Source organism: Vicugna pacos, chromosome 2 (genome assembly GCF_048564905.1).
Source record: "Vicugna pacos chromosome 2, VicPac4, whole genome shotgun sequence".
NCBI classification, from domain to species: Eukaryota; Metazoa; Chordata; class Mammalia; order Artiodactyla; family Camelidae; genus Vicugna; species Vicugna pacos.
Genome location: NC_132988.1, coordinates 77,898,314 through 77,912,416, shown reverse-complemented (window position 1 = coordinate 77,912,416; position 14,103 = coordinate 77,898,314).

The following is a 14,103-nucleotide window of genomic DNA, read 5'->3' as shown; positions in this document are numbered from 1 at the left end:
TGGCTTTTCTTCTTTTCCTCCATTCTTTTTGAGTGTTTATAAGACTTATCCCCAGATTCACCTCGCTCTTTTGCTCCGGCTGGTAGGGCTAGGCTGGCTGGGTGCGTGCTGCAGTCCTCACACCGCCAGGAGGCTCTGAGCCGCTGACGGGGACAGAAGTGGCACGACGAACAGTATAAGAAAACCCATTTTGTGCAGCCCTGAAAGCCGGGCCCTTTGGAGGTGCTGGAAGGAATAGGGCTGAAGCCAACAGACAAATGCTGCCAGACACCTGTCCTAGAGTGATGCCTGCTTGAACTGTACTGAGGAAAACAATGGCGCTCTGATTGTTGGGTTTGGTCTCAAAGGCCATGCTGCTGGTGACTTTTCTGGAGTCTATTTGTTTGTTTGTTTAGTTATTTAATGAAGGTACTGGGGATTAAACCCAGGAACTTGTGCATGCTAAGCACGCACCCTGCCACCAAGCTGTACCCACCGCCCTGGAGTCCGTTTTAAGGGTGTCAAAGTAGACACCCTTAAAAGGTCTCTTTTGGCCTTAAACAAAACCAAAGGTCATAAATGTTGATGATGCAAACATGGTAGTAATACTTTCTCATAAAAATATATTCATATTAATTTTTATTTATACTAAAATAGATTTGAAAATAGATATTCAGAAAGTTAGCAAAAGAAAATAGAATAACATTATATTCTCCAAATAATGTCTTTTTCATTGTCATAAAGAGAACACAGTGTTATTATTATCACCCGAAGATACAGAGGGGACCGTGCAAAGCACCAGATAAGGTTTTTTTCCATTCTCTTATCTGTGTTGGTTGACCTCCAAAGTCAATTCCAAGTGATGTGCTCAGCCTGAACTTACGACTTTAGAGCTGAGTGAAGCTGACAGGCACAGAGCTCATTATACTCCTCAACCTTGCAAACAGAAGACCCCAAACTGCTCACTGGTAACATATACTTCCTATTCCTATATGTTAGGAAATAGATTTATATTACCTGGCTTGCTGGATTTTTTTAATGTTTTAATTGTGCATTTACATGTATCAGAAAAGCTATTCATTTTTTCCAATGATCAATAGAAAAATGTACTAAAATTCAGCAAATGGGATGATTTTAGAAATTATTATTCTTATATTCTTCCATTTCTGGGACCATTACCATTTAGAAGATTACTGGTAATTAGTGAAAACCATAATATATTATATTTAGTGAAAGACGTCACTGACCTCATTCTATGTATTTATGTCTACTTTTGTGAATGAAACAAATGCTTTTAAATATTTGTTGCTTTGATGATACAGGTAAGTCTAGTGAGTAGATTGGGGAACATTGTGGAGTCTTTGAATATCAGCGCTTCATAAAATGGCCCGTTCTTAGTCTTCTTCCTGTTCGACTTCTTTGAAATCCCTGATTCTGTCAATCCATCCCGTGCTCTTGTTTATTCTTGGGCTCCATAAAGATGCTGATTCTCTTCTCTGTGCACTACTTCGTATTTTCTGTTTGTGCCTCTTTCCCCTTTGAGCTGGTATACACCAGACAGTCCCCACTCTCTCCTCGTCACTATGATCCTCGGATCGAAACACAACTTACTAGTTGTAGTTTCCAAATTCCTGCCCCCAAATTACTTTTCCCCAAAGGTTTCCATAAACACCCAGTGAAACTCTCCTCTCCGTCTACAAGCCTGCAGCTGGGGCTCTTAGATAATGACGACACATCAGAAAACCTGGGCTCAAACCCCAGATTTACTCCCTCCTTGTGTGAGCTTGAGGTTGTCACCTTACTTCTCTGAACCTCAGTTTCCTACAACGGAGATTCCTACCCTGTCTTGTGTGAAGGTCACATGAGATTATTCACATAAAAGCACACTGTAAAAGAATAACTGTTCCTCATCAAGATTTTACCAAAATGCAGGTATTTTTGAGGATAATTTATACTTACTGTTTCATTTGATTCTAGCAACTCTGTAAGTATATATTCTTATTTCACAAACTGAGAGAAACTGGAGCTTAGAATGCTTAAGTATTTCACTCAAGGCTGCAAAGCTAGTACCAGGGCTGAGATGAAAACTTGTGCTTCGTTCCAAAGCCCACCCCCAGCAACAGTGTTCTTGGTTGCAGGTGACAGAAACTGACACTACTACGACAGAAGGACAGTGGGGGTAAACAGTATTGGCTTGAGGCCTGAGGACTAGACTTGGAAAATTAGCTAGAGCCAAGGCAGTTCCAGGGAATAAAAAAGAAAGTACATGAAGTCATCTTTGAGCCATGACAGTTGGGAGGGACACTGTGACACCCGACACTGCTGCCATCTCAACAGAACATCACTGCAGTTGCCAAGAACAATGGCTGGTTCCAGATTCAAAGCCCCAGATGAGCATCAGGTTGAGGGAGCCTGGAACAACACGGCCCCATCCTGGTTACAGAGGGGTGGGAGGGGTGTCCTCCCATTTCCTCTCCCCCATCAGAGGGCGGGCACTGTGACACGGCAGGCAGGGACTCCTGCACACGCCCCTGCCCCACCCCACACACACTCACACACTCCCTTTCCTTCCCCCCTCCTCTGAGAAGGTGAAGTGTTTTCTCTCTTGTCCGAAGCTAATATCTTCCACTTTCTCCATCTCTCCTCTGATGTCCACCTCTCCTCTCTGCTTGTTTTCACTCCCCTCACAAAGGAATTCAAATCCGTCTGGTCCCTACTGAGGAGATCCTCACGATGGAGCTGCCGGTTTCCACCATAAATTCATGATTACCAACTTCAAATGGGCTCAGCCCTGCCCAGAAATCAGACTACATTTCTCTGACCAACTCCCTCTTCCATTCAATAGAACAGCTCTTTCAAACCTCCATACTGGTCAGAACTCTGAAAGATGTAAGGATCCATCGTCCTCCAGGATGATGAGAAAAATACACCTTACCTGTCTCAGATGCAAAGGGCAAATGATTTCATCAGCCCCCAAAGCTAGAAGTGAAGCCAAATGGAGTCTGAAATATCATATGATATCCTTTTATGTGGAATCTAAAAAAAATAATACAAGTGAACTTATTTACAAAACAGAAGCAGACTCACAGACATAGAAAAGAAACTTACTGTTACCAAAGTGGGAGGGAGGGAGTGATAAGCCAGGAGTTTAGGATTAGCAGATACACATTACTGTATATAAAATAGATAAACAACAAGGCCCTACTGTCTAGCACAGGGAACTATATTCAATACCTTGTAGTAACCTATAATGGAAAAGAATCAAAATACATTATATATATTACATATATATATATATATATAATATATATATATATATCTGAATCACTTTGCTGTACATCAGTAACTAACACAACATTGTAAATCAACTACGCCTCAGAAAAAAAAAAAAAAAAAAAGAATCTGGACCCTGGGGGACAGCAGAGGAGACCAGAGCAAGGAGGGAAGTAGATTTGCAAGTGAGCATCCTACGCCACCTCCAGGCAGACTGAGGGACGACCCAAGTGAAAACATAAAGAAATGTTTTACCATTCATGCTGGTGATGGTCTGAACCTACATGGGTCTTGGGAGCAAAGCAAGAGAGTTACATAAAAGATACAACTTTATAAAGGAGACATCATCACATATCAAATGAATAAAGAAAAGCATATTCAGAAGGTGATGTTGAGATAATTTAAAATTTAGAGAAATAAAAAAATTTAGAGAAATAAAAATGATTTAGGTTCTCATTTGAGTATCACCAAAATAAGCTCAAGGTACTTTAACTTATATAAATAGAACAAAAATTAAGAAGCTGTAACTGAAGAATTAAAGGAAAGATGGGCTAATTGACTACATTAAAAAAATTTTTAACTTGTACGTTAAAATAAAGTTAGATTCGGGAAAAGTGTATTTGTTATGAGAAATGCTGGGGGCAAAATAATTTAGTTGGCAAAGGATTTGTAATGGGATGAATTGTGTTCCCATAAACTCATATGTTGAAGCCCCAACCACCCAGCACCTCAGAATATGACTGTATTTGGAGACGGGGCCTTTAAAGAGGTAGTTAAGGTAAAATGAGGCTGTTAGGATGGCTCTCAATCCAGTATGAGCAGTCGCCCGATCAGAAGAGGAGATGAAGACACAGACACACAGGGGACCACCTGAAGGCACAGGGCGAGGACAGCCGTCCACAAGCCAAGGAGAGAAGCCTCCATAGAAACCAGCCTGTCAACACCTTGACCTCAGACTTCTAATCTCCAGGACAGCGAGAAAATACATTTCTGTGTTTAAGCCACCCAGTCTGTGGGACTTTTTCACGACAGCCCTAGCAAACAAATGGAGACGTATGCAGATCTTTTACAGAAGAGAATGCAGTTCATAAACTAAAGTACCCAAAGCCAGAATGGAAATTCTTACGAAAGAGATGACATTTGAGTTTGGTCCTTAAAAAATGAAGAACTGCTGACACCCAATGTGCTTGTAATCATTATTTGGAGTTGGTCTGCTTGTTTTTAGAGAAAAACACTTCATCTGTTGCCAAAAATGAGTAAATCTGAAACCCCAAACTTAAAGCTGTAGTTTTTTTTATCAGTGAAATAAGCACAAGCAATAAACTAATTGAAGCCTTCTTCAAACAGGAATGTGTGTCAGATGCAGCCTCAAAGCTGTCTGTATTGCTTTGATAGGGTTCTGTGGCGAGCTAATCTTAGGGGAACAGATGACAAAGCAGATTAGGTGCATTGAATCTATTTGCATTGAATCCCTGTTGCTGTAGCGCTTTTGCCATGGTCAGTTCCGTCTCACACGGATGGATACGGTGCACAGCCGTGCAAGGGCATCCTGACTCCCTTGTGCGCCCTTGAAAGCTGCAGAGGTGGGAAAACCAAAACCACGCTTTGCTTCCCAGACTGCCTTGCAGCTAGGGTCCTAGACATGAAGCAGATGACACCGTAAGACGCAGGCACACCTCTGCGGCTCCTTACTACCTGCGTGACCTGGAGGTGCTTACTCTCTCTGTCTTTTTTTTGTGACAGGTTTAGGATCAATTTTTGTTATATTCATAAATATAAACGGGACAGACTGAAAACTGTCAGATTGTCTTTTTAATGCAGTTGTAATTATTTATTAGAGACTTAAAAAATTTTTTTAAGTGAAGTTGATTTATAATGTTAGTTTCAGGTGTACAGTAAAGTGATTCAGTTATACATATACAGAAATATACGTTTTTTCTTTTCAGATTCTTTTCCATTATATGTTATGTTATGACAGGAACTTGAACATAGTTTCCTCTGCTACACAGTAGGTCCTTGTTATTTATCTATTTTATACATGGTAATGGTGCTTGCTCTCTGTTTACCTCCGGTTCCTTTTCTGTAAAACAAGGAATAATAATAGCATCTACCTCATAGAGTTGTTATGAGAATGAAGTGAGTTAAATTATATAAATTCCTTAGCCTGGCACATGGTTACTTTCAATCGATGTTAGCTTAATTATAATCTTTGTTGTTGTTACTTCGCAGGCAGAAGCGAGGTAAAGGCCATCTTCCTGCTATGAAGCTATCTTCCTCTGGCAAGAACCACCCGCCAGTCCTGCAATACGTTTTTGAGACTCCTCGCAGAGGCCCAGCCTAGTCCCTGCAGCTTGTAAGTGCTTAATTATCTTTTTAGAAATCCCTTTCTGCATAGGATATGTGAAATGGTATCTGTTTCCCACAACTGAATCCTGAGGAATCCACCCACGGGAGCCCCTTCAGTCTCCCATTGTCCATTTACAGTTGTGGAAATGAACGGGAAAACCGGCTTAGGAGAAGGTTGCACAGAGCTGTGTCAGTTGTGGCTAAGTCCAGGCTGGAACCCAGGTGTCCTGCTCAGGGCTCTTCTGTAGATCAGACTCAAGGAGGGTGGCCTGTCTAGACCAGATCAGCCAGCTGATCCTGGTGATCTCGCCCCGCCTCCTCATAGAGCCGACATCAGAGAAGGGGGAGGGAGGGAACTTACACTTACTGACGTTCCCTGTGTGTAGGACACTCCTCTAGAGGCAAGGGACCGATCTTATTCCTCTTGTATCCCCAGTACTGGCACAGTCTGTCTATCACATGCCTGTCAAATGTCTGTTAAAAGATCTGAACTGAGCTGTTTTACAGAACTCACACATCTCCACTGGAAAGTAAACGTTTCTGAGGAAATCAAGGGAAAAATGCCAATGTGCTTATGTCTCTGCATGTTCACTTGGGTGTTTTAGGTTGAGCTTACTGTGTGCTTTATTTGGTTTTAGCTGGGAATGAAAATCCTAACACAGTAGAATCTGATAAAACTGTTTCGACCACGGCACCTCTTTCATTTAAGATTGCATTACTTTTCTCCTAAATAAGTTCAGTTAAAAAAAAATTCAGATTCTGTGACTACTAACTAGTAAGTGTCCTTTTGTTCTTAGTCAAAGTTCTTGGGGGGCAGGGTGGAGGATAGTTCAGTGGTACAGCGTATGACCAAGGTCGTGGATTCAATCCCCAGTCCTCCATTAAAAAAAAAATCTAATTACCTACCCCTGCCAAAATAACCCAAAAAACAAAACTAGAAAAAAAAAAACTCATCCTCATACTTTTCGTGGGGGTGTATAACTCAGCAGTACAGCATATGCTTAGCATGCACAAGGTCATGGGTTCAATCCCCAGTACCTCCATTTAAAAAAATATTAAAGTTCTTTGGGTTACAAGTAAGAGAAACACAAGCAAAGTAAACATAAACTGAATAAGAGGGTTTATTATAAAATGCAAGGTCACTCCATAGATTGCAAGGACAGGATGTGCCGTCAGGTTCACAAAACATGGAACCAGGAGCCAGAAAGCTCTCAGATAGCTGCTCTGTCTCTCTCCCAGGCTATCTAAGGTGTATCTACCTTTGCTTTCTCAGTACACCTACTTCTCTGTCTCATCTCTCTGTCTCTGTGTCTGTCTCAGTGCCTCTCTGCAGACAGGCCCCTTAGGCTCTACAGGTGTGTGATGCAGGATGGCTGCCCCACAGCAGTAGCTTCAAATCCCTGTTCAGAGGGCCTCCCACTTGCAGACCAGGGGTCACCCTCCTGGATCTCTAAGTCTTAATTTCCCAGAAAGGAATGACTAAGTTCAGATTGCATTCCCATCCTTGATCAGTCAATCAACTGTGGCAGGAAAGCATGGGCATCACAGAGTAGGAATTTACTGCACAGAATCAACTTTGCAGACAGATGGGAGTAAGCAAACACACCATAGTATATGCCTGACAATATCCCAGGGAACAAAGATTTTGTAACTTTAGTGTGAAATTGATATAACTCTTAAACTGCCTGCATATAGGAGTATCCATGCTCCACATTTAAAAAATTATACTCTTTGTATATGAATGTGTAATCACTTGCAGCAACTTAAAATTACCCACATTAACTCTGTGGCTTTAGTATTTCCCTTATACAAGCGGTATGACATGGCTACTCTGAGAATAGTTATCAAAGTAACTAGAAAGTTAACTAATGAGATAATTAAAAATAGAATCCTAGATGTTGCTGGGTGGCTAAATCATGCTCGGCATGCAAATTAGGCCATTTGGAAGGGACATCCATTTATTTCGGCCACCAGGGCACCATTTAAGGAATTATTGTTCTGGTTAGTGTGGGTAAATAAGACACTAGTGACTGAAAAATTTGAAGCTGTTTCTAAAAGCTCTAATTTGCACCCAGGGAATACCAAGAAGAATCTGGGTGGAATAAACAGCCAGATAAATAATGCAAAACAGAATCTGGGCAAAAGTGTAAGTCATATTTGAGAGCTCAGGTACTGATGCGAAGATTTAAAGTGCGCTTTGTAGGACGATGACCACAGCAAATTGATTGACACGGGGCTTTGACATTGGGCTGTCAGGATCTAGGGCATGAGCTTCCACAGAGGGCTGAGTCCCAAGACGGCAAATAGGAGGTTTGGAAGGAGGAGCAGGCCCCTGTCCTCACTGGGTTCCTGGCACCTCCTCTCTATACAACCTGCTCTCACCACTTCCCTAAAGCAAGGTTCATCCACTGTGGCAGTATAGACTATCAACACAATTTTTGTTTAATGTCCTCATGGGTAGTTTCTAAGCACAGAAAGTTATTTTATTTCTAAAAATGAGTATTTCCATTATTTAAAACCTGATTATTTCTTAAGCTTTGAAGAAGTCACAGTTTTTAAAACATAATTCTCTTTACAAATCTAGGCAATTTTAACATTCACCTTAAAGGTAGATTTTTAAAAGGAGTTCCCTTAAATATTTCCAATGACATTTATACTTTTAACATATTTGATTTACCCTTCGAGTACTGCTTAAACAAATAAAACCAGTAAAACCCTCCCATATTCTTAGGTACGTTAAAATCTAATAAATTAAACTTATAACAACTCAACTTAAAATCAGGAGCTGAATCCATTTCTCAGACATTTAACTGAGAAATATCAACCTAAAAATATTATGAAAATAGGCCAAATTCTCTTAAATATCTAAATATCAAATATGCACAGTTTCTTTAGCCCAAAGACTGCGGGGAGCCGATCGTGACGGAGGGCTGCCGAGCACAAAACTTGGGCGTAAAACCCCAAAGTGCAGGGCGCCAGGCTCTGAGATTGAGGCTGCCGAGCACAAAGGTTGGGCCTAAACTCCCACAGTGCGGGGCGCCCGGCTCAAAGGTCAATTGAGTAAGAACAATCTCTGTCCCGCCACCTCTTTTACTAAAGAATGCACCAGGTGCGCTAATGCCTGAGGAAACATCTTTGAGCTATTAAGTTACAAAAGACCTTCGGAGGGAGAGATACAATTGGCACATAAATCAGTGATCCTTTTAGAGAACAATCACCTGAGTTGAATGTATCACCTGAGTTGAATGTATACGAGTCACGAGGTTAGGCTTTATTGCCTACGTGCAGGAATGTATGAGCTAATGGGTTAAAATCATATAAAAGAACCACCTGAAATAAACTCGTCGTCCACTCTTGACCTAGCGTCTTGCGGGCTAGAGTGAGACCCTCTCAACCCCAACTTTTCTTGTCTTGCTGTCTCTTTGTTACGTCTTTCCTTTTCTCAGTCCTGCAGCACAGATTTCTGGACCTGATCGATTGTCGGCTGGCTCCGACAAGTGGCGCCCGAACAGGGACCTGAAATCTGGAAGGAGTTTGCTGCAGTGACCGCCGCGGAAGAGAACGGAGAGCTCTCAGATTTAAAGTGAAAGTGGGTTTCCGCGGGGAGTGTATTTGAGAGTATGGGGCAAAATAATAGTATTTGTACAGATGCTTAGAGTAATGTTAAAAGAAAGAGGAATTCAGGTTACGGGACAGCGTTTGGAGCGATTTCTTGTTTTTGTGGAGGGGATTTGTCCTTGGTTTCCGGAACAAGGTGCTGTTGATTTGGAGGCTTGGAGGGTTGTTGGAGTTCGTTTGAGAGACTATTGTACTGCTGGTGGTCCGGATGGGATGCCGGCTGCTGTTCTCCCTTTGTGGTGGTTCGGCCCAGCCACTGAGGGAGAGAGGTTTGGTACTGTGAAAATGGAGAATGTTGCTGCAGTGGATGCAACCGATGGTCCTTTTGATTCGGAACTGGATCCAGCTCTTGTGTGGGGAACGCGCCATCTTGTTGAACTAGAGTGGAGTGCTGTTTGGCTCCTTGTCGGCCCCTCGCGCGGTCTGCTTCGCAGTGGGGCGGCTTCTCGCGCATTTTTCCGGTTGGGCAGCTCACCTCGAGTCCCTCTTCGGCCCCCCTCGGCTGGCTTGGAGGAGATTTTTAAACTGAACTTTAAAGAAGAAAAGAAATGAAGCTTGGGTGGCTGCTGAAGCTTGATTCCTAGAAGAACATCTTCCGGCTTTGTGAACACCACCTCAGAAGATGATCACAACAGCATCCCAACATGCACTCAAAAAAAGATTGGAAATATCTTGGATATCTATCCCAAAAATTGTGTAATTGGACTATTGATGTTACATTCATTTGTAAAAAACTGTTTCAGTGGCCGGGATCTGATTGGGACTATAAATCTGGACATCGAATAGCTGCACCTAACGGAACAAAATGGCTTTGTGGAATTAATATTTGGCCCTGGTTACCTTGTGGTTGGGTAGGACGCTGTACGTTAGGATTTGTTATAGCCCCTGGTAGAATTGTAAAATCTGTACAGGGGGTTCCTGCTAATATGCCTAATTTACATGCTCGATGGACTCGATCAGCATTTAAATGGTATGACTATCTAGCTGCTATCTTTGTCCCTTCTTTAGGAACTGTGGATATTATGACAAAAGTTAATGCTTTGACTAGCTTTGTTTAAGAGTGGCTGGTGGAAACATGCTTTGGTGATTGTCATAATAATTTTGATCCTGATTTGCATGGCCCCTTGTATACTCTCTTGCTTATTCATCGTCCTCCGCCATATAGCACCTAGGTCTTTATTTAATAAAAATAAAAGGGGGAGTTGCGGGGAGCCGATCGTGACGGAGGGCTGCCGAGCACAAAACTTGGGCGTAAAACCCCAAAGTGCAGGGCGCCAGGCTCTGAGATTGAGGCTGCCGAGCACAAAGGTTGGGCCTAAACTCCCACAGTGCGGGGCGCCCGGCTCAAAGGTCAATTGAGTAAGAACAATCTCTGTCCCGCCACCTCTTTTACTAAAGAATGCACCAGGTGCGCTAATGCCTGAGGAAACATCTTTGAGCTATTAAGTTACAAAAGACCTTCGGAGGGAGAGATACAATTGGCACATAAATCAGTGATCCTTTTAGAGAACAATCACCTGAGTTGAATGTATCACCTGAGTTGAATGTATACGAGTCACGAGGTTAGGCTTTATTGCCTACGTGCAGGAATGTATGAGCTAATGGGTTAAAATCATATAAAAGAACCACCTGAAATAAACTCGTCGTCCACTCTTGACCTAGCGTCTTGCGGGCTAGAGTGAGACCCTCTCAACCCCAACTTTTCTTGTCTTGCTGTCTCTTTGTTACGTCTTTCCTTTTCTCAGTCCTGCAGCACAGATTTCTGGACCTGATCGATTGTCGGCTGGCTCCGACAAGTGGCGCCCGAACAGGGACCTGAAATCTGGAAGGAGTTTGCTGCAGTGACCGCCGCGGAAGAGAACGGAGAGCTCTCAGATTTAAAGTGAAAGTGGGTTTCCGCGGGGAGTGTATTTGAGAGTATGGGGCAAAATAATAGTATTTGTACAGATGCTTAGAGTAATGTTAAAAGAAAGAGGAATTCAGGTTACGGGACAGCGTTTGGAGCGATTTCTTGTTTTTGTGGAGGGGATTTGTCCTTGGTTTCCGGAACAAGGTGCTGTTGATTTGGAGGCTTGGAGGGTTGTTGGAGTTCGTTTGAGAGACTATTGTACTGCTGGTGGTCCGGATGGGATGCCGGCTGCTGTTCTCCCTTTGTGGTGGTTCGGCCCAGCCACTGAGGGAGAGAGGTTTGGTACTGTGAAAATGGAGAATGTTGCTGCAGTGGATGCAACCGATGGTCCTTTTGATTCGGAACTGGATCCAGCTCTTGTGTGGGGAACGCGCCATCTTGTTGAACTAGAGTGGAGTGCTGTTTGGCTCCTTGTCGGCCCCTCGCGCGGTCTGCTTCGCAGTGGGGCGGCTTCTCGCGCATTTTTCCGGTTGGGCAGCTCACCTCGAGTCCCTCTTCGGCCCCCCTCGGCTGGCTTGGAGGAGATTTTTAAACTGAACTTTAAAGAAGAAAAGAAATGAAGCTTGGGTGGCTGCTGAAGCTTGATTCCTAGAAGAACATCTTCCGGCTTTGTGAACACCACCTCAGAAGATGATCACAACAGCATCCCAACATGCACTCAAAAAAAGATTGGAAATATCTTGGATATCTATCCCAAAAATTGTGTAATTGGACTATTGATGTTACATTCATTTGTAAAAAACTGTTTCAGTGGCCGGGATCTGATTGGGACTATAAATCTGGACATCGAATAGCTGCACCTAACGGAACAAAATGGCTTTGTGGAATTAATATTTGGCCCTGGTTACCTTGTGGTTGGGTAGGACGCTGTACGTTAGGATTTGTTATAGCCCCTGGTAGAATTGTAAAATCTGTACAGGGGGTTCCTGCTAATATGCCTAATTTACATGCTCGATGGACTCGATCAGCATTTAAATGGTATGACTATCTAGCTGCTATCTTTGTCCCTTCTTTAGGAACTGTGGATATTATGACAAAAGTTAATGCTTTGACTAGCTTTGTTTAAGAGTGGCTGGTGGAAACATGCTTTGGTGATTGTCATAATAATTTTGATCCTGATTTGCATGGCCCCTTGTATACTCTCTTGCTTATTCATCGTCCTCCGCCATATAGCACCTAGGTCTTTATTTAATAAAAATAAAAGGGGGAGTTGCGGGGAGCCGATCGTGACGGAGGGCTGCCGAGCACAAAACTTGGGCGTAAAACCCCAAAGTGCAGGGCGCCAGGCTCTGAGATTGAGGCTGCCGAGCACAAAGGTTGGGCCTAAACTCCCACAGTGCGGGGCGCCCGGCTCAAAGGTCAATTGAGTAAGAACAATCTCTGTCCCGCCACCTCTTTTACTAAAGAATGCACCAGGTGCGCTAATGCCTGAGGAAACATCTTTGAGCTATTAAGTTACAAAAGACCTTCGGAGGGAGAGATACAATTGGCACATAAATCAGTGATCCTTTTAGAGAACAATCACCTGAGTTGAATGTATCACCTGAGTTGAATGTATACGAGTCACGAGGTTAGGCTTTATTGCCTACGTGCAGGAATGTATGAGCTAATGGGTTAAAATCATATAAAAGAACCACCTGAAATAAACTCGTCGTCCACTCTTGACCTAGCGTCTTGCGGGCTAGAGTGAGACCCTCTCAACCCCAACTTTTCTTGTCTTGCTGTCTCTTTGTTACGTCTTTCCTTTTCTCAGTCCTGCAGCACAGATTTCTGGACCTGATCGATTGTCGGCTGGCTCCGACAAAAGACATTCATGTATAGGTGTATTTTCCCTAAACACTCCCATCCTTAATGCTTTCTGAGGTTGAGAGATGCTCACCCACCAAGGAAAAGATGATGTCATTCCACACTCTTTGGGAATTACCTTCTCAGAGGCTTGAAAGGTTGCAGAACAACCAGAATTTTCAGCCCGGTCAGCTTTTCTCACAACCTTGACCTTGGTTCCTCTCCCTTCTATAGTCGTTACAGTTTTTATGCCATCATTTAAGCAGGGGTGGTGAATAACAGGGCTGACTTTTCCATTAAGCAGAGTGGCACACTGTCTGGGACCTATGATACTTTTAGGTTCCCATGAATATATTCTAATTTCTTTTAAAATCAGAAGAAAAATATTAATATAATATTCACAGTAGCGAATATATAATACCAAATCAAGCTTGGAGTGTATTCATCTTTATATTAATGCAGTAGTAAAATACAATTTTTAATATTTTTTTACCTCAAAGGTAAAAATACCCAGGGCCTATCAAAGTCATAATGTGACCAAAAAAAAAAAAAAGAAGAAGAAGAAGAAGAAAAAAAAAGTCATAATGTGACCCTGGCCACTTAGCCCCCTTTACTTTCCTGGGTGTGAGTTCTATCTAACAGGCTGTAATTCTTAAAATCAGTCTACAGGGTTCTGACACCCCATCTAGACGGGGCCCCTCATGCCGGTGCATCTTGTATTTCTCTGGCTCATCAGGTATTTAAGTTCCTGAATTCTCAGAATTTTGCATTCTTTTTTTATTTTTACTATCTTGAAGGGCATATGACTCTTACGTATGTTCAAATGCTATATACAGTTAACAACATTTTGGACAGTCATTTCATAAAGGAAATTGTTCAGATGGCAAATGAAGCACATAAAGAACCTCATTAGTCATCAGAGCAATGAAAATTGAAACCACAGTGAGACAGAAGTATACGTCCTATTTGGGCATATAATGGCTATGATTCTTAAAACTGACACTGACAGTGAATGTCGGTGAAGGTGTGGAACAACCAGGACTCCCATACATTGTTCATAAGAGTGTGAAATGTTACTGTCACTGGGGAAAAATTTGGGGCAGTTTCATAACGACCCTATGACCCAGCAATTCCACTCCTGGCTATTTACTCTAGAGAAATGAAAATGTATATCCATAAAAAGACAGATAAGA